This window comes from Mus caroli, unplaced genomic scaffold (assembly GCF_978045245.1).
Source record: "Mus caroli unplaced genomic scaffold, Mus_caroli_1 scaffold_11, whole genome shotgun sequence".
Classification (NCBI taxonomy): Eukaryota; Metazoa; Chordata; class Mammalia; order Rodentia; family Muridae; genus Mus; species Mus caroli.
In genome coordinates this window covers 99,441,889-99,464,241 of record NW_028227266.1, presented here as the reverse complement: position 1 = coordinate 99,464,241, position 22,353 = coordinate 99,441,889, and the positions used below count along the sequence as shown (strand labels likewise).

General features: G+C 36.9%; 1 protein-coding gene across 5 annotated transcripts in view; it reads right to left on the bottom strand.

The window, feature by feature from the left end:
- Positions 1-22,353, bottom strand: part of Stag1 (STAG1 cohesin complex component) — a 321,639-nt gene that overhangs the window by 263,863 nt on the left and 35,423 nt on the right. The window contains exon 1 of one of the 5 annotated variants that reach the window (XM_029481815.2): positions 8,246-8,484. The exons of the other annotated variants lie outside the window; for them this stretch is intronic. The gene's annotated coding sequence lies outside the window, so the exon portion shown is untranslated. Of the gene's footprint in view, positions 1-8,245; positions 8,485-22,353 lie in introns of those variants that run through there. 5 annotated transcript variants of the gene reach the window in all.

The window sequence follows — 22,353 nt, the reverse complement described above, 5'->3', positions numbered from 1 at the left end:
TTCTCAGTGATTGTGACTAGCTAAAGCAATGACAAAGATCAAGGAGGGTTTTCACAGGGCATAAACAAGGGCTGAGACAGAGATCCATCAAAATGGAAGAGGAAAGGTTAGAAAATTCTCCACACCAGATTAAGTAGACTGTTCTAAATAAAAGATCAATGAGAAAAAAAATCAACAGCCTGTCAAACAATAAAAATAAAACCCCAAGATACTAACTTCTTTTACACTGTAACACCCTATATTGCATACATGAAAAATGTTTGCAAATAAAAACCAACAGGTTTGCCCATCAAAATTGCAAGAATGTTTCCCTACACTTTAATAAAAGTATTTTGCTGTGGTTTTTAAAAATTCCAAAATCACCACTAAATATCTCTGAAGACTGGGGGTGGGAGTGGGCGTTAGGAAATAGTATTTCCTTTTAATTATTTTACTAACAGATCTACCTACTCATACATCAAAACTGTTTGGCAATTTAACAGCCTAATTAAGAAAACCTACCATCAAATGTAATGCTTATACATGGAAAATATAAAAATATTCCATTATGTTCTTGAACTAAAACAGATATCTACTCTTACAGAGATTCTAACAAAAGAGAAAACTTGTTTTTAATTGCCCTCAGGGTTAACTGATATAGCTTAGTGTTCAAGCACAAATATTAATTTGGATCCCTAGAACCTTCTATAAATGTCTGGTGTTTAAGTGATAGCATGCCTGGAATTCCAGTCTTGAAAGTTTTAAACAGAAGATCCCCGGAGCCAGCTGACTAGAAAGGGTGGCCATGTCCAGGAGAGCTGAGAGACCTTGCCTCAATGAATAAAGTGAAGGAGCCATGGAAGTTAATTCTTGATATCATCAACCTGGGCATCTACAGCCACCTACACCAAGACAAACAACAAAAGCATGCATGCACATGCATATTCGCCACACTCAGGAAAATGGAAGATAGCCCTCATCAAAATAAATAATTACATATAGTCCTAAATTTTCATATAGAAATTACTTCAAAAGTGCATAAACAACCATTATCATATTAAAAGAAAAAATACAGAGCTATACAGACACGTCGGTTTTTAAGTACCAGTACCCATTTTGGGCAGCTCACAACCATTTGTGACACCAGCTGCAAAGAATCCAACATTTTCTGGTCTCTGAAGGCTTGGACATGTAACATAAACACACACACACCAGAAATTTCTGTGAAAAGGGTACCTATGTATTAACATGGTACCACTGTTTCTGCTTCATAAAAGGTCAGCAATTATAGAGATTTGGGATTAATGAACTACCATCTTATGTTAATTAACTGGCGTATAACAGCAAATATTGTACTTCTAAATAAGGTCACACATAGAGGGGTGAAAGTTAAGACTTCAGCAAATGTTTTTGCAATAATATTCCTATAGCACTTACTTAAAATCATAAGAAATGTTGAGCAATGTGTGTTACCTTTGTGCATTTTTTAATAAGTGCTAAAACAAGATAGTAAATAGATTAGAAAACCGTGTTGGTTTCACAAATTTCCTCTCATTCATGGGAGTAAACAATAAAAGTAATAAATGAAACAATTTCAGGTTGCAAATTATGTCAATGCTGGGTGATAAGATATTTTAAAAGGACAGTCTCACTTTCCAAAGAAATGACATTTTGAGCTGAGTTTTGAAGGACATGTAAGTTTAATGGACAAAGCAGAATATTCTTTACAATAGAAGGCAAGTAATACCTTACTTTAGCAACAAAGCCTTATGTCAAAAGTACAACGTGGTTACTTCTCAGGCCTACTACTCTTGAAATTATTAGATAAACTTTAGAGATTTTATTGATTTTAATTACTTTTATTTTACATAGAATGCCTGCTGTTCACACACTTGTGTGCATGCCATGTGCAAGTGAGGAGGTCAAGGACAATTTGGGGAGCCAGTTCTCTCATTCCACCCTAAAGTCCAGAAATAAAAGTCAAGTCATCAGATTTCCATGGCAAGGGCTTTACTTGCTGAGTCATCTCCTTGGCATGACTCCTCAGTTTAGAAACAATTTTATTGAACTATTTCAATTTTACTAGGTAATTTAAATTTGTATAGACCAGTAATAAACTGAATTTATTGGTTCCACCCACAGTTCTAAAAGATATAACGTACTAACATTCGCCCAGTGTAGCTTAAGTAAAGACAAGCTACTCCAACAGTATGAAGCTGCAATGATATATATGATAGTTCTGTATATACTATTAAATATGCTCTACAATTGGGAGGAGAGGGATCTTTAGACAAGGTTAACATCATTGTTAATATTCTCCCAATAAAAGGCTTTTCAAAATGCCAATGGGTTTTGAAACTCAGTGTAGAAGAAAAGTTATATAAGGTATATGTATAAATTTCCCAAGTCAACCATAGTTTCAGCTCGACTCACTGTAGCTCCATGTCTGCCAGCTGCCTAAGGCAATCATACTCCTGATCAAGACTGAACTATTTGTTTCTCTAGCAGGACCCAGCACTAAGCTCACTAACTTTGAAAGCATAAAAATTCATGGAAACAGGAAATGTCCAAAATGACTGTACTAGGAAATACACAGCTATGATCTCGCTGATAAGAGCTTGTACAATGAATACATATGTATATAACTATACTTTAACACAACTAAGTTTAATGAGGACCTATATATATATATATATAATGGTAAATTCATCAAACCCTTTATGTCTCAATTCTTACAACTATACAGTGTGTCTATCATGTGAATGTGAATATATACTATATGCAAATACACAGACATTAACTTCAGTTATTATCTATACCTTTCTCACATCATTTTTAGTAAGTCTACAAATAAATGATCTGTTTAACTCCCTTATTAACTTTTTTAGCCTTGATCATCCTATATTGCCTATCATGTCAAAGTCTAAGCCTATACTAGGCCCACATTATCCCTTAACAATTAGTGTGCAATATTATAAGAATCAGAACCTTGAAAACTGATACCACTACAAATTTCAGTCTGAATATTCAAGCCTTCAGTATGACTTCAGATAACGGAGTAACCTCTTATTTTATTCTTATTCCATGCCCCTGTGAGTTAATTATATCATTCTCCTCTACCTCCTTCCCTAAAAAGGCAGAACTACTGAAGATGCCTTAAAATATATAAAGGCTGTCAATGCTCTACCCTTGCTAAACACAGCACTATCAGCTACCCTTGACACACACAAAAAACCAAAAAAACAAAAAACAAAAAAAAAACAAAAACAAAACCCAGCTTATAGTTTGCTCTGACCTTTCTCATTCTTACTGACTAAAGAAATACACATATTCACTATTTAAAGCAACCTCTCCAGTAACATTCCTACTGGAAAGTCTCTAAAAAAATATTTTAAAACATTAAGGAATTATTGAAAGTATTTCCTAAAATTATCTTTAACAGATATGCTACTCAGCTTTATATCACTATGGTACAATAACTGAGATAAAGCCAGACAAGGTAGCACATATCTATAATACTACCACTCAAAAGACTGAAACAGGAGGGGGTATACATTCTTGGCCATCATGGTCTAATATGTAGATATCCTGACTAAGAAAAAACAAATTTTAAAACTGATATAAACTACTACAGAAGCAAATTCTGCTTCACAATTTCTGAGGTTCTAGTCCATAGTTAACCCTCTTTATGGTCCTATGGTAGGATGGACATGACAGCAAACACAGAGAGCATGAGGAAGAGGCTGAGGACAGGAACACCTTTCAAGACAATGTGCTGGCTACTTTTATGTCAACTTGACACAAGCTAAAGTCATCTAAGAGGAAGAAGTCTAAATCAGAAAATGCCTACAAAATATCTGGCTATGGGCAAGCCTATAAGGCATTTTCTTAATTAGTGATTGCTGGGAGAGGGCCCAGTCCCCTGTGGGTGAGGCCATTCCAGGGCTGGTGGTTCTAGGTTCTATAAGGGGTCTGAGAAAGTCATGAGGAGCAATCCAGTCAAGAGCTCTCCATGGCCTCTCCATTAGTTCTTGCCTCCAGGTCCCTGCTCTGCTTGAGTTCCTGATCTAACTTCGTTCAATGATGAACAGTGACTTGAAAGCATAAGCCAAAAAAACTGTTTCTTCCCCCAAGTTACTCTGGTCATGGTGTTTCATCACAGCATTAGTAACCCTAAGTAAGACAGCAGCTTTCCTCCAGTAATTCAACCCCTCCAACTCAGCCTTACCATCAAATACTCTCTTTCATAAGCTAATTACACTGCAACCTTCTCACTGACAAACACAAGAATTCATCACATGAGCTTTTGGAGAGGTATTTCCCAACTTTAATATATACCACTACTTTTATTCATAGTATGACATGGATTTGCTTCAAGCTCATACATGACAAAAGTATATAAGGAAAATAGTTATTAGCTGTGAGCTTGTAATTGTTAAACCCTGATAAAACTACATAGGCTCTTTTACTCAAAAACATGCTTCCTGGCTGGGGAAATGGCTTAGACATTGAAGTACCTGCCATACTAACACCAGGACATCAGTTTACATACTCAGTATCCTTTTTTTTTTTAATTATATATATATGGGGGTTTGGCAATGAGTATGGGTGTCCACAGAGTCCAGTCCCCTGGAGCTTCACTTATATCCCATGTGGTTCAGGAAACTGTACTTGGGTCTTCTGTAAAAATAATATATACTGTTAACAACTGAGTAATCTCTTCAGTCTCCAGCCTCCAGCATTCTTATTGAAGGCAGGTACTGGAGTCATGGCTGGAACAGGGGACAAAGAAACAAGCAGATCTTCAGAGCTCACTGACCATTCAGCCTATCAGGATCAAGGGATGCCAGATACAGAGAGAGATCCCGTCTCAAAAAAGTAAGGTGGAAAACAATCAAAGGGACACTCAACACTGACCTCTGGCCTTTACACATGCACACACATGTGCGCAAGCTCATGCACAAGTTCACACACACCCATACAAATATGTCTAAAATTTGCCTTCATAAAAAGCTAATATAACTGGGACTAAACAGATGCTTCAGCAGTTAAGAGTACATATTGGTTTTTCCAAAGACCGAGTTTAACTCCCAACAGCTACATTGGATGGCTCACAACTACCTATAATTCCAGCTCAGATTATCTGATTCCTCTATCCTCCCATGGATATGCGCATACCTGCATATACAAAATGCTTCTGTACTTTATTTTTCTTTTGAAGTAGGGTGTTACTGTATTGCCCTAGATGGCCTCTGCCTCACAAATGCTGAGACTAAAGGAACACAACACAAAGCACAGTCTAAAATTAAATACATTTTTAAAGGTTGACACTAAACTGACAAGATTGTTAAGCAAGTAAAGAAAATTGTCACCAAATAACCTCAGTTTGATTCCTGAGACCTATTTAGTAAAGAAGAGAACTACTAACTTCCACTGTCCTTTTATAAACACACAATGGCAAGAGCATATGCCACCAAAATAATAAATAAAATTTAATTTAAAATAGAATTGACTATTTCTAAACAGTGAAATTCTTTTAATCTTTATATCTTGCTTTTAGTTAATTATATGTATTTACCACAACAAACAAATATTACATATGTAGTATGAACAAATTCTTTAGGTCTATACAGACCTGAATGTAATCTGTCAAGACAGTAACACTGCTGAAATGTTACATACACATTCAGAACCTACAGAAACACTTTTTAAAGGCCTTTAATGTCTTTTTAAGCCATTTGTAACACTTCATTTTATATAATGAAGCTCTATTTTACAAATACTTGAGTAAAAGTATAGAGACAGAGTGGTTTTTTTTTTTAATGGTAATAACACAATGACCTTTTTGAGAAGGTCCAAACATCATAACTGAAGTACTATTCGGTTCGGCTTGTCGAAATACTTCAGTTTTCGAGCTGGATCTGAGATTACTGTTTCACTACCCTTTCCAGAGTGGTTAAGCCTAGATGCAATAAAGGCAGTGAGAGGGCTACTGTGATGGGACGGTGGGGATTGTGAAAGGACTCCAGCAAGATGCTATTAACAAGTTAACAGAAGTCATGTGTCTAAGAGGTATATCCTGGGAGCCCTTAGCAACCGAACTAGATGAAGGACATTACAGAGACAATGAAAAGAGATTAATTTGGGGCAATGCATTCCGGTAGTATTACTGTAGTCCCAGCACTCTACAGATTGAGGCAGGAGGATCACAAATTCAAGACTTACTCTAAGCTACAGATTGAGAATTGAGACCACAGCCCCACCTTTTAGCTTATCAAATGAAGTCCTTCTTGTTACCAGAGATACAGCAGCCACCACATCTGGCACAGACCCAGGCCCACCCCAGGAAACTCATCTGTTACAGGTATCCAGCTTGATAAATCCTTAGAACCTCTTCTGCCACTGCAATCCACAATTCTCAGGTTTTGCCTCAGCTGCACAACCTTTATGCTGGCCTAGACTGAAGCAGCATTTTTTGGTCACATCAAACACACATCCAATGAAAGAAATCCACATTCCCAGGTCACCTTATAAAAACATAAACAATATGAAAGGCCTAGTCATGCAAAACCTACCAATCTCATAAAAATGTTCCCCAGTGACAATTATCTAAATGAACTTCAAGACACAGAACTTAAGAACACAACATAAATTTCATCGAAGAATTCCAAGAGTTTAAAGACACAAAAAGCTTAAATAAATAAATAAATGGCTGCAATCAATATGCTTTTCCATAACTATATTTTAATTTAGTGTTCATTGGTGTTTTCCCTACATGTCTGTGTGAAGATGTTAAGTCATGTGGAATTGGAGTTACAGATTAAGTGTAAGCTGCCCTGTGAGTCCTGAGAATTGAACCCAGGTCCTCTGGAAGAGTAGCCATTGCTCTCAATAGCTGAGCCATCTCTCCAGCCCCATTAACTGTATATTACTGGCCTCAACTCCCCAATCAAAAGACAAAGGTTAGCAGAATGGACTAAGAAACAAAATCCATCTTTCTGCTGTCTACAAAATATTCAGATCTAAAGATAGCCAACACTTTAAAGCAAACAGAAGGAAAGAAAAAAGTATTCCAAGCCAAAATCAAAAGCAAGCAGATGTTGGTATCATAATAAACTTTAAAACAAAGCTAATCAAGAGATTAAAAGGGGGCAGGGAGGACACATCTTTGCAATCAATGAAACAATAATTAATAAAGAAAACATAATCTAAAACATATACATCAAACTCTGGCAAGCTCAATATTAAAAAGCATACTACAAGAATTAAAGATGTTTAACTTTGTAAGAGTAATTTCACTACCTCATTTTCTTCTGTAGTTGTCCAGACCAAAATAAATAAATAAAAATGAATGACACTATAAATCAGATAAACCCAATATCTAAAGAATATTCCACTCCAACCAACCGGAGAATTTCTAATTACTACTAATTTAAAATTTCCATTTTATCCCAGTCAAAATAGGTAAGATCAAGAAAACAACTGTTGACAAATGCCATCAAGGATGAAGGGAAAAGGTAATTCTCATTTACTGTTGGGGGGATTGCAAACAAACTGGTACAGCCACAGTAGATATTAGTGTGGGGAAATCTCAAAAAGTTAAAACTAAATCTACTTTATGTCCCATCTATACCACTACTGTGCAGATGCTGAAAGGGCTTTGACATCCTACACTACAGAGACTTGGCTCAGCCATGTTCATAACTCTTCTATTCACAATAGCTACAAATTGGGAAAAAACTAAATGTTCTTCAATAGACTAATGAATAATTAAAATGTGGTAGATATGTATGATGAAATAGTACTCAGCTGAAAAGAAAACTGAAATCATGAAATTTGCAGGTAAGTGGGTGGAACCAGAAAATATATTGATGAGGTACCCCAAGATTAGAAAGAAATAAAATACTGTGTGTTCTTATTTGTGGTTCCTAGCAATAATTTTCAAAATTAATAAATGACTTTTATTGACTGAGGAAGTATGCTGAGGCAGGGATTAAAGGTCTGGAGAGAGAAGTAGCAAACACAGGTACTTTGAAGGAGGAAATGGGGGAGAGGGAGGCTCTCAATGAGGAAGGTGGGAGGGAGAGCAACAGAGGCAAGAGGATGTCTGAAAAAAAAAATCACAGGGAATTATGTTGTGTTAAAATTACATCTAATATGTATAGTGTTAATATGCATGCATGCATGTATATATTACATATTTACTTATCAAATGAAATGACATCACTTGGGGTTGATAAAGTTCCCTCCAAGAGCCTCAGGTTACCTAGCAAAATTCCCAGTACCAAGAAACCTCCTTTCATGTTGTTGGTCAGAGGAAGACAAGTAAGCCTCCCAAAAATATACTGTTGCTGTTGCCCTTGGTTTTCTCCCAGAATTTTAAGGTAAGTTTCTGCTGCTGAAGACACGGGACTTGGAGGATCTAAGCTGGATCGTAATCCTAAGTCTCCTCTTCTGTATCTTTCATAGTACTGAAGGTTCCAGCAAGCTGCCAAGGGAAAAAACAATCAATAGTCCTTCTTAGCTGTGACACTCAGAAGCGACAAAGACCAGCAAAACATGCTAACCACAAAGGTGAAACTGTAACACTTTTAGCTTAGTGATAACAGCTGTCTAATTAGAAGTAAGGCCCATTCAACAGGAAGGAATTTCTGCTTGACATTCTAAAACTGCCTGTTTTTCTCAATCTGCCGTATGCTGCAACCCTTTAATACAGTTCTTCATGTTGTGGTGACACCAAATCATAAAACTATTTCATTGCTACTTCATAACTATAATTCTGCTACTGTTATGAGTCATAATGCAAATATCTGATATGCACGATATCTGATACGTAACCTCAAAAGTGTCATGACCCAGGTTGACCTAGCAAACTACCCATGGCTAGTGAGGCCGTAGAACCTAGAGAAAAACCTATTACAACCACTTTCCCAAAAACAGTATAATCTCTGTATCATCAATACTTATCCGTGCATCCACAGATGGGTGTGGCCTTCAACCTTCAACAAAGATGCTTCTTTTTGCAGTACAAGAAACCATTACTAGTCAAAACACAGAGAACAACAGACCATGGGGTGTCTAGGCCCCATTGATAACCTACAACAGAGCCCTGTATCTAACACCTAGGGAATATTGCAGAAGTGGGAATGAAAAGATTGTAAGAGGTAGAGTACCAGAACATCTGCTGTGAGATAGTCTGTCTCTGTCTCTGTCTCTCTCTCTCCATATATATATATATATATATGAATGACAGGGAAGCTGCACCCATAAAAAGTCAACATTATTGCCTAAATAAGACCTGAATAAGGACACTAGTTGGCATGCTGACATAGATAAGGGACATCTCACAACCTTCCCTATATGAAAAACTACAAGCAATTAATGATTGCTGAGAGAGGGAAAATGAGTCTTCCCCAGGAATTAACCTCAAATTATCCAGTATCAAGTAGTTAGCCCTAAAAGCATATAAATATGAGCAACACCAAAAGGACTACGCAGATATTTATCTATTTAGATGTGTGCGTACAGCAAGAAAATTAAAGAAAGCAATAAAGGTAATCAAAGATAGACCCATGAGCAGACATATATATTTAAAATTAAATTTTTTCACTCTCCTGGCTAGTTTTTTGTCAATTTGACACAAGTTTAGAGTTATCTGGGAAGAGGGACTCTCAAGTGGGAGGTGAGGAGAAGTCTACATAAAAACTGCCTGTAGGCAAGTCTTTCAATTTGTTATTGATATAAAAGGGCCTTCTCCATTGTGGGTGATGCAACCCCCTGGGCAGGTAGAACCCTGGGTGTAAAGAGACTAGGCTTTACAAGCTACTGGGAGCAAGTCAGTAAGTGGCGTGCCTCTTTGGCTTCGTTTGTTTGTTTGTTTGTTTTTCAGGACATGGTTTCTCTATATAGCCCTGGATGTCCTGGAATTCACTCTGTAGACCAGGCTGGTCTCAAACTCAGAAATCCACCTGCCTCTGCCTCCCAAGTGCTAAGATCAAAGGCATGCGCCACCACTGCCCAGCGTTGCCTCTTTGGCTTCTGTATCAATTTCCTAGCTCCAGGTTCCTGCCCTGATTTCCCTCAGCAATGACCAAATTGTTTATTGTCATGGAGTTTTATCACAATAATAGCCTAAATAAAACATTCACCTATAGTGAACATTTTATATTAAGATAGTAGAGAAAAAAAACTTAATATCTAATAACTAAACAGAAATTACTACTGAAAATATTTTTTCTTTTTTTTTTAAATGTATATGAGTGCTTTGTCTGCATAGATGTCTGTGCATCACTCAGATGCTAGATATCACAACAGGCAGCAGAGCACTGGAGACCCTGGAACTGGGATTACAGACAGTGTGAGCCACCAGGAATCAAATACAGACCCTCTAGAAGAACATCCAGTACTCTTGACCACTGAGCCATCTGAAAATGCTGGGGTTGGACAGGTTTTTTTAATTTTTATATGCCATTGAAAATTTCAGGGGAGAAGAATGAGTAGAGGATCAGAGGGTCAATGAAGGTCTAATACGTTTGATAATACTGTTAAAAAAATGTGACTAGAGACAGCTTAATAATAGTTAAGTATAATAATGTTCTTACAGTGTACTACTCTTGAAGACTAGAGTTCATCAGGCAGCTCACTACTTAAACTCCAGAGGATCAAACGGCCATTTATAACCTGTACTGCACTCATATGCACAGACACATACTTAAAAAGTAAAATCAAACTGAGCAGCTGTGGTGCATGCCTTTAATCCTAGAGAAAGGTGGATCTGAGTTCCAGGCCAACCTGGTCTACAGTGTGAGTTCCAGGACAGCCAAGGTTGCACAAATAAACCCTGTCTTGGAAAACAAATTAATTACTTAATTATAAATAAATCTTTTTAAAAGACTGTTACTTTGTATACTAAAAAGAAATCTAAATTAAGTCAAAGAATGATCATGAAAAATTAAAGTTGAAATGCCTATAGAGGGAAAATTACAAGTGCACATATAAAGAATGATCTACTCTATGTATACTCATATAGAGAGAGAATAAACTTTTTAAAATATTACTAATAATAGCACTCTAAGACTAATGTTAACTTCTTGAACTTTATTTTTCCTAATATCAAAGAGAACTGTTAATTTTATCAGGTAACAACATAATCTAGTACTTCTATTATTGTCTCAGTAGAACAGAATGTAGAATCACTTAATCACTTGAACAGTACCATTTAAAAACAAAATGACTAAATATTTCTAAATATCTCTTTAATAAATCAAAGGTAATTATTGCTATTTCTGACAACAAAGTCAAAAATCAAATAACAAAATATACTAGCAGAGTAAAATCTGGTGCATCAGTTTAAGCACTACACCATAATCTTTTGTTTTTTATGCTGGGGAAGCCACAAGGTCTTGTTCATTTTAGACATGTACTACCACATTACATTCCCAAGCCCAGGGTCTTGTTATGTAGATCAGACTTGACTCAAGCTCACAATCCTCCTGACTCTGTCTCTCAATGTCTCGGTCTATATGTATAATCAATTTTTTAAAGCTCTAGAGGTAGAAACAGATATAATAAGTCCCATATTTTAGTTCTATTTCCAATACCTTCTGCTCAAGACAACCAAACCACTTTTACAAAATAAAATAATTTCTGAAGAGATGTTATTATTCTCCAAACATCACCTGAAAAACAACCTAATTTTAATTACATATACTATTATCTAATTGCTAAAATAAAGAGACCCTGGCTATCCTGGAACTCACTTTGTAGACCAGGCTGGCCTTGAACTCAAGAAATCCACCTGCCTCTGCCTCCCAAGTGCTGGGATTAAAGGTGTGTGCCACCACTGCCCGGCAAGACACTCTATTATTAATACCATAATTATAGAAGTGATAGTAGGTGGACACAGATAAAAACTGTCATTTAACAAGGTTGACATTACTGGTGCCATTCTACATGGTTCATTTTTATTATGCCAGTTCTTTTTAAACTGTTCACTACATCTGGAGGAGGGGAGTGCAAGTGCACACACTCCATGCCATGATGCACTTGGAGGGGGTTACAGAACAACTTGTAGGAATAAGGACTATTCCTCCACCATGGTGGTCTCAGGGGTTGAATTCAGGTTATCAGTTTTGGTGGCAAGAGCCTTTGCCCACTGAGCCAGCTTGACAGGATTTCTAGAAATTCTTATGCTTAATTGTGTTTACTGTTATCAACCTCAAAATCCAAAGTACACTGCACCATCTCTTCCTATACCATTCAAACACACCCATAAAAGAGGCATGGAACTACCTTAAGAATCTAAATAAAAAGTGACTCTAACCTAATTCACATAACTACACTAATGTAGACACTATTCCTGGTTTTACTATTTGTTCTGGCCCCACACAATTTACAACCTTCTCATGCCTCAATTCAATTAACTCCTCTGAGGTTCGAGTGTAGAGCGCAGAGCATGACTGACAGCTGTGTTTCTTTAAACAACAGTGTGTGAGGGAAAATAGTAACAAGATTCCAACATTCTTAAAGAGTTTATAAAAATTATTTTTCAGAACTTGTCATTACTCATAAAACCACTCATACAAAACTGAGTAACAGTAATATAAGTGTTAAATTTCTGAGTGCTATTTTGTTAAACTTCAAGTGGTTTAAGAGGATTCCTTCAAACCCTCTTTCATTTGCTCAATTCTCTTCTCAAGCATATTAGGCTCCATTAACAGCCAATCATGTAAGCTGAGCTGCAAGTGACCCGAGAGTTGCCATAGCAACAGCTGCTTTCTGAAATACGTGTTATGCATTTTAAAAGCTCTCACAGAGAGGATACCACATCTATCAATTAACAACCAAAGCTCAACACAGCACATTATCCAAATGAAAGAGAAACTACCTTAAAAAGGCAACAATCTCTTAACAAAAGGGACATTTGATACACTTGACCTAAAATTCTATTGTGATTTATGTTTCAAAATGAAGCCTATAATTAATAAGAGTGACAGTTGAACACTATGCTTTTTAAAGAACAAAACTGCTTTAAGCAATTTTTAGGACTATTTTTAGCAAATGAAACATCAAGGATAATGAACACATGCCGCAATATACTGTCAAACTGTCATGAAGCCATATTAATGAAAAAGTTGGCCTAAATGTGGTTTACCAAAATGTTTTTCAATATTTGGTCAATGTGAATACCACAAGACATTGCACTATTTAAAAGAAATATTTTTGTAATTCATTGATAATTGAGATCTCTTCCCATAAATTCCTGATTTAAAAAAAAAAAAAGATGTACGGCTAGCTAGGATTTATCAGCAGTCACTATTCAGCTCTGTAACAAAAAACTTTATTCTTTGAATAATGTTTGAAATGCTAGGGATATGAATCATCCAAAACATAACCTGTTCTTTGCAAAACAGCGCCAACGAAATAGTTTGTGAATGTCCACAATTTAAAAACTTAGCCTCAGCCAGGCGTGGTAGCACATGCCTTTAATTCCAGCACTTGGGAGGCAGAGGCAGGCAGATTTCTGAGTTAGAGGCCAGCCTGACCCTGTCTCGAAAAACCAAAAAAACCATAAAAAAAAAAAAAAAAAAAAAAAACTTAGCCTCAAAAAGCAATTTTTCTATAGTTCAAGTAAACAGAATGCATAAATTCATGGTATTGCTCACCATGTTAGGGGAGGTGCTCCCAACAAGATAATTTAGATAAAGAACATTTTATTAACAAGCTCCAGAAACGTAAATGTGACAGAAGATTCTATTTACATATAATTACTATACCTTTAAATTCTCAAAAACTTCAAAGAATGGATTAACAGCTAGAGACTACTGTAATTACTAAAGCAGAAGTTTAGGAACGGGGTATAATGAAGATGACAAAGAGAAACTGTTGGAGTGACCTTCCTCAAATTGTATGAAGGTGCGTCTCTATTTTTAATTGTTCGTTCAGTACCATCAAAGAGCTCAGTGTTGGCAAGATTCTCATCACTGTCATTTCTATGGACAATAGCCAGTTCTCTATTTTGTTAACATTAGTCCATCCTCACATGCATAAAGGCAATCTAGGACTGTATCAGAGGTTGTCTCACTACTGACTGGTTGTAATAAAGAATTAACAGCCAATAGCTGGGGCAAGGAGGAGGAGGGCAGAACTTCCAGTAAGAGGACATAGAGATGGAATGCTAGGTTGTAACTGATACAACAGAAATTAGAGGATCGTTTAAGTCAGAATAAAGTAAACTTAAATTCAGAGGAGAACATGGAGGAGACAGACACAGACCACTCCGGAGCAGAGAGATACTACATGGTGGGTCATAGGCTAGAAGAGTTGGGCAAAGTTAAAATGGTATTTGGAAGACAGCCCCAACAAAAAGCCTAAGCTATGAACTATAACAGAAGTCTCATGTCATTATTTATACATCAGACAGATCCAGAAAGCACCCATAATAAGAAACTTTTATATAACTAACTGTTAAAAAAGAAATCTAGCAATAAGCTACTATAGAAAAGCCTAGTTTGGTTCCCAGCATCTTATAACAACCTGAAAAGGCCCATTCACTGAAGCATATTAATGAACTACGTATTAATGTCCTTGAAAATTCCTGTCTCAAAGGTTATTCTGACTCTAAATTGTGAAAAATAGTGGTGGGGAGAGGGGTCTCTCAGTATAAAAACTTCCCTTCTATTTCATCTTTCTATACCCTGAATTTACATAAATTTGGGATATGAGAAAACATTAAACTCAAAGCCTAAAACAGTATTGATACTATTATCTTTTGATCCCTACCAAATTACACACATTAATTGGCATATCCCAATGGCATAAGTATACACACTACCATCTCATTCTACTGGTGGCAAAACTGGGGAACAGAAAATAAACTTACCTAATATCTCACTTAGTTGTTCAAAGTCAGTCTGACTCTATATTCTTTATCCTTAGCTACTCTCCATGAAGCTTATGTGAATAAATAAACATGGCTTCCAATCTATAACCTAACCCTAGCAAACTAACAACCACTGCTCTATATCATACTTTCATTTCTTCCTTTGGCTGACTTGGTTAGTATGCCAATTTCCTAGACTGGTTTTGAAAGAACAAGATACTATTTAGTTTTACACAAAGGTAAAACAAATAAAAAACAACAACAACAAAAAACCACTAAACACAAATCCCCCAAAAAGGAGAAACTACTTTATCTATAAAGACTACATAAAAACTAAATAAAATAGCTGATATTTCTCTTTTAAAAGTAGATACAGAGAAATGTACATACAGACGGACAGGCAGGCAGACAGGTGTTATGAATAATGATGCTAATAATAAAGCTATTTAATGCTTACTATCTGTCAAACATGGCCTTACTAATTCGCCTTATATACCCCAACAATCCTAAGAAGCAAATACTATTACCCATACTTTAGAACATGCAAATGGTTAAGAGAATTTAGAGGAAAGCTGCAAATCACAAAGGATTACTCCTAAGTCATGGAATTTGTGGAGTTTCTCCAGCTGGATTCCTAAACTACTTAGAACTAATAATTCCTTTTGCCCTTCCTTTTTGAACCATGTCTGCATCTGTCCCCGTTCTGTATTTTGTGAAAAGTTAGCTTGTTTTCTTTGTTCCACAGGTTCATACTTAAAAAAACATCACCCGTATTTCACTTAAATATTTAGATAAGATTTAAAACTTCTGACTTACGTAATTTAGATGAGACTTTGGGTTGTCATAAGAACTACAGGGACCGCCGGGCGTGGTGGCGCACGCCTTTAATCCCAGCACTCGGGAGGCAGAGGCAGGCGGATTTCTGAGTTCGAGGCCAGCCTGGTCTACAAAGTGAGTTCCAGGACAGCCAGGACTAAACAGAGAAACCCTGTCTCAAAAAAAAAAAAAAAAAAGACTACAGGGACCTTGGGACAAGGTAGACTCATGCTGTCTATGAAACATATAGATCTCAGAACCTCTCAGGATGCACTTGGCACTTTATCTTTTGCCCCTGTGCTACTGTTATGTATTAAAGTACATGGCAAAAGATCAACACACATCAAAATAGGAAAATCATCTTTGTAACCAATATAATCAATCACACTGGCCCTGAAGAGAAAAGGAAATAAGCAAATAAATCAAAGAGATGCAGGAGGAAAAAGCACATGAAAAACTTGAAGCTTTAGAGGAACCTTGCCCTTTACTGCTCTGAGATGAAAGGAGCCATACACGAAAGCAGCAGGTAGCCTTAGGAACTGAGCAATCTCTCTTCTCCCCAGACCAACATCCAACAAGGAAAGAGAACCTCAGGAATATTTAGGCACACAGAAATCATTTCTGCCAACAATCTGAGTGGTTAAGGAATCTGATACCTCTAGAGCCTCCTAAAGGAGCTAACTCCTTTTAGACCTTCCTGGATGCTAAGAAAAGATCAATGGACAAGACGAGATATAAACTGACAGTTTTGTTCTGTACCAAACACACTCTTCAAGACAGGGTTTCTGTGTAGCCCTATCTGTCCTAGAACTCACTCTATAAACCAGGCTGACCTTGAACTCAAGATCTGCCTTTGCCTCCCAAGTGCTGGGATGAAAGTCCTGGACCACCATTGCCCAGCATAAATAGACATTTTTAAATTACTCCATTTATGGTTCTTTGTAACAGTATCTATAAAACCTAGCATAAAAACAGCTGAGTCACAAAAATTAAAGATTTTAATTTGCCTAAGATTGCATGACCAGTAACTGATTTTTGTCACTTACATTGGGAGTCTTTTCTTTTTCTTGTGTTTCCTTGCTTGTCTTAAAATTTTCTGCCAATGTGATTCAGTACATACAAAGTAGCAGCAGCGGGGACAAAAAAATAAAGGTGCCAATGCTGCTTACCACAGGGCTAAGAAGTTCTGCGATCCATACACACTTCATATAAAATGGGTCCTGGAACTCACAATAGGGAAAAGAGTAGTGTTCAACTCCTAAACCTCCTCCCTCCACTATTCAAGTACCGGGATTATGGGCATTTAACACCATGCCCAGCTCCCTGTCAGTGACTGTTGCTGCTGGCATTCAAACCTAAATATAGCTTGTAATAAATAAATAAACCTAAATCAGCTCTTAAGCACTGATAAGACAACAGGAGTAATAGCATAGGGTGCAGAAAGCCGAACACCTAGAAAAAGACAATTTCCCTGACAGACCTAAAACAGAAGGCACTACATTCCTTCTACAAAGTTTCAACAAATTACTTGGTTCTGGGCTTATTTATATTTATACAATTATAATAGCAATTACTGATTTTTCAAAGAATTATTCAAAGCATAGTATAAATTATACATAGTTATATAATATGTAACTAATTATAAACATAAGCCTTCACAAACAGATAACTAATGTGAACAAGTGACAAAATGAGGGAACAGTTAAAGAATGGTAAATGTACCAATTCCCTATATTTCAGCACTTAAAGAGTAATAGACACTACCTAAAAGGCTCGAAAATTAGGAGACAGGTGAAATAATGTCAAATGTTTACTAATAAGGATTTCTAAATAGCTTTTCTGTAGTCTTGGAGAAGGGTGATTACTGTCCTTGTTTTTTACATTTCTATGTTCTTTTTTAAAAACATGTTGACTATAGAACTTAAAATTTTAATTTTTAAAAAAATGTGTGTTGATTCATGATTTCTGGGAAACAGAATCAAGACCGAAGCTATGTATGTAAAAGAAATATCATGAGAAGTGTTTATGGAAGAATGAGAAGAAAAACAACAAGAGAATAAACAAACAAAACAATTTAAGGTTGTGACTAGGCCAGTCAGCTATAAAAAGTACAGCAATAAAAAGGGAGAATTAAGTAAGAACAGCCTCAAACTAGTACAGTCCTCAACTACCATTTTACAGGGAACTCATTCTGGACTGCCCAAAAAGAAGTCCCAGGTTAGGCAGAAATGGCTAATGCTATGCTCAGTAAGTGAAAAGAAGCTACCCAGGGAATACATGGCTTGGTCAGAATGATGCAGCAAATCTGAAGGGAGTCTCAGCTAAAGCTGTCCTGAAGGTACAGGTTTTTCAAGGGAGATCTAAACAGAACTCTTCCATGGCTGTCACAGATATAACATTCTGCAGTCATTAAAGAAATTTAATGAGGATAGGGAAGAGTCTCAGCTAGTAAAGTGCCTTAGTTCAGCTCTCTATTGCCCATGTAAATAGCAAGGTAATGCATGCCTATAATCCCTACCTAGCACTACAGAGGAAGAACCCAAGTAGGTGAATTAGTTAACTCCAGCAAAATAATAAATAAATAAATAAATAAATAAATAAATAAATAAATAAGGTAGAGAGCAACTGAGGAATATATCCAATACCAACTTCTAGTCTCCACACAGAGACAAATATACCAGCACTCAAATGTTCAGACATACATGAATACATTTATGACCAAAGGAGAAAAGTTGAAAAGGAGAAAATTAACAACTATCAGAGTCTGTCTGTTACTTTAAAACTCAAATTTTCTGCGTTCCCAGGCTGGCCTCTAATTCAAACTCCTCCAAATGAGTATGTGAGACCTGAGATGACAAACCCATACAAAATGCTTCTAACAGAGAGTTCTAGAGCTCTGCATCGTTAGTTCCCAGGCAGACTGTTTAAGCTAGTAAAAAGTAATTAAAAAGAACTGTGGCTTTTATTAACTAGAGAAGCTCTATTATTTTTCTACAAAATCTGCTTGAACATAAGGTATCAAGACTTAAAAAAAATTAAAGTTCAAAATTCATGAAATTTGCAGACAAATGGATCGATCTAGAAAATATCCTGAGTGTGGTAACTCAATCACAAAAGAACACACACGGTATGCACTCACCCAAGATACATCTCCCAGACCACCTGAAGCTCAAGAGGAAGAAAGGCCAAAGAATGGATGCTTCTGTCCTACTTGGAAGGGGGAACAATATAATCAAATAGAGAGTGGGAGGGACTTGAGAGGAAGAGAGGAGGGGGAGGGGGAAAGGGGCAGAATCAGGTATGGGAAGAGATGGAGGAGATGTACAGAGGGTCAGGAAATTGAACAGAGGTGTGTAGCAATGGGGGATGAGGAACTGGGGGTAGCAACCAGAAAGTCCCAAATGCCAAAAAAGCAAGAGCCTCTCAGGACCCCATGGGGATGACACTTGCTGAAATACCCCAAAAGGGGGAGGGAGACCATATCCAAAGGCTAGGCATGGCCCCTCAGTTGAGGGATGGGGCCACCCATCCATCTCCAAAAGTTTAGCCCAGAATTGCTCCTGTCACAAAGGAAATACAGGAACATAGAGTGGAATAGAGACTGAAGGAAAGCCCATTCAGAGACTGCCCCATCTGGAAATCCATCCCACATGCAGACACAAAACCTGTCTCCTGAGAGGCTATGCCAGGTTCTGACCAATACAGATGCAGATGCTCACAGCCAACCATCTGACTGAGGATAGGGACCCCAATGGAGGAGACAGGAGAAGGACTGAAGGAGCTGAAGGGGCCTTATCTGGCATCAATGGGAGGGGAGGCCCTTTGTTCCTGTGAAGGCTTGATGCCCCAGTGTAGAGGAATGCTAGGGTAGTGAGGCAGGAGTAGGTGGGTGGGTGGGAGAGCACCCTCATAGAAGCAGGGTAAGGGGGGATGGGATAGGGTATTTGAAGAGGGGAAACCAGGAAAGAGGATAACATTTGAAATGTAAACAAATAAAATATCCAATTTAAAAAAAGAAAATTGCTGGGCAGTGGTGGCTTCAGCCTTTAACCCAAGCACTTGGGAGGCAGAGGCAGGCCAATTTCTGAGTTCGAGGCCAGCCTGGTCTACAGAGTGAATTCCAGGACAGCCAAGGCTATACAGAGAAACCCTGTCTCAAAAAAACAAGTTAGTCTATAGTAATACAAATTATAAAAGTTTTGGATTAATTTTTTTTTAATCTTAAGTCTCACTGGCAGTGATTTTACTCACAATGTGAGCTGCATTACAATACAAAAAATATCTTAAAGCTACTGTGTGTAATTTAGTAGCAGAACACTTGCCAAGAACACATCAAGGCCCTGGTCTTGCTGCCTAACATGGTAAAAGCAAAAAAGAAAATATCTTTTGAACTATTGGCAAAACTACACTTATAAATTTAGTCTCTAAAAAATTCTACCTGTTAAGGTATAATATCCTACTTTAACATTTTTAAAACAGCTAAAATTATGGCTTTTTTTGGTAGCACAAAAATGACTGGAATACATCATATACTTTTCTAGAAATTTTAAATAAATTAATACCTGAAGATTTTAGCCAAATTATTTACTAATTATTTCTATTTTATAGAATCATATAATAGCAACTGTGATAAAAAGCACATAATTACACAATTCTTAGTTTTCCCAAACCTATGAAAAGAAAACTTCTAGAATTGCCATTTAATTAATTAAAAATGTAATATATGAACCCAAGGTCACCAAATGAAAACATTTACGAATGCAAGGATAAACTGATTTGTAGCTAATATCCAAACAAGGCTAAAGTTACAAAAATTTCCCTCACAGGCTAGCTGTGCATCGATCCCAAGCTGGTGACAACATTTTGAGAAGTTATGGAATCTTTAATTGAAGGAGTCTCACACTTATGGAAATGGGTCATGGTGGAGGAGAGGGTATGAGAGTTTTAAGGCAGCAGTACCACTCCCTCCCCCTCTATCTGCTTTCTAAGTCAGAGAGATATATACCATGTCACAGCCATGACTTCCCTGTCAGTACGGACTGTGCACCACCTAAAACAGTGAGTCAGTATAAATCCTCTCCTCCTCATGCTGCTTGTGAGATATTTCTTTGTAGTAACGAGAAAAGCAACTAAAACTAGAAAATTTGCATTCATCAAGACCCTAACCTATCAGTACATACACATTACATTCATAAAAGATCTTTAATGACAGAACTTCTCCATTTTTTAATCAACTTATCAATATGTGCTAGGACCTATGCTAATTGATACCATTAAGATTCAGTAATATGGTAGAGTTAAAAAAAAAAGATTCACTAATAATTGGACTGTACAGGTTGGGGAAGAATTTTGCCTGTTTTTTCTTACACCTATAAAAATTATGCCTGAGGAGGTAGAGGGGTGATTCAATGGTTAAGAGCACAGGATGCTCTTCAACAACACCTGGGATTGATTCCCTGCACCCATAAGGCAGTTCGCTGTAACTCTAGTTTGAGGACATCTGACACTGTCTTCTGGCCTCCAAGGACACCACACCCACAAATTGTGCAGACATATATGCAAGGAAACATTCACACACATAAAATTAGTTGACTTATTATTATTTAAAACACTGCCAAGAACAGATCTGAGACAATGGAGTACAGGAACACCGCACTAAGCCTGCTAGATGTAGGCATTTTAGGAGGGATTACTTTAGATTACCTTAGACAAAAATAAACACTTTAATAGTAATAATAATAGCAAGACTCCCAATCCCGAAACATATGTCTTTCCTTTTATTTGTCTTCTTTGTATTTAATGGTTCTCTATGTACAGATCATTCATTTCCGTGGATAAAAAGTATTCTGCAGTTACTTGAAATAATAGTGTTCCCTTGATTTCTCAGAAGTTCCTTGTTAATACAGAGAAATTCTACATATTTTTTCATGGGGATTTTTTTTAAGGTTTTAGAGCTTTATTGTAGAAAGGCAGGGGGAAGGAGAGAAGGTAGAAAAAGAGAGGGGCTGACCATGGCCACGTGGGAGGTTGGGGGGTAGGAAAGAGAGAAGGGGGGCTAAGGAGGGCTAGAGAGTAAGAAAGGTGAGAGCTTCAAGAGTTACGTGGGGATTTTTACTTGAACCACTTTACTGAATTTGTTCATCAGAAATACATACTTTTGGTGGATTTGTTAGGAAAATCATTTGTTAGAAAACTGGGCAATGTGACTTATTTTGTCTCTTTTTATTTCTTTTACTTGATTTGTTACTAGATCTAACAAAGACTATCAGTACTGCCAGTACTGGAGATCAAACACAAGGCATTCTTCCACTAAACTATACCTCCAGTGAGCATTAATAAAAAACGTTATGATAAGCTATAGAAGAATAGCTCTGAAAAAGGATGGACTGTTAAGGTAGGAATTTAATTAAAAATAATGCGTTGAAATGAAAAGACCATCACTCGTTGATTCAAGCATAGAACAAAATCTAAAAGGATAAAATCATGAATACATCTTCAGTGACTTCTGATATAGTTAAAAAAAGAGACATGAGATGATTTACATAACTCAACCACCACTAAAGTATACTTCTGCTGGAACTGGACTTACAGATAGTTTTGAGCTGTAATGTGGTGTGGGGAACTAAATTTAGGTCTTCTGAAAGAGCACCCAGTGCTCTTAACCACTGAGCCATCTC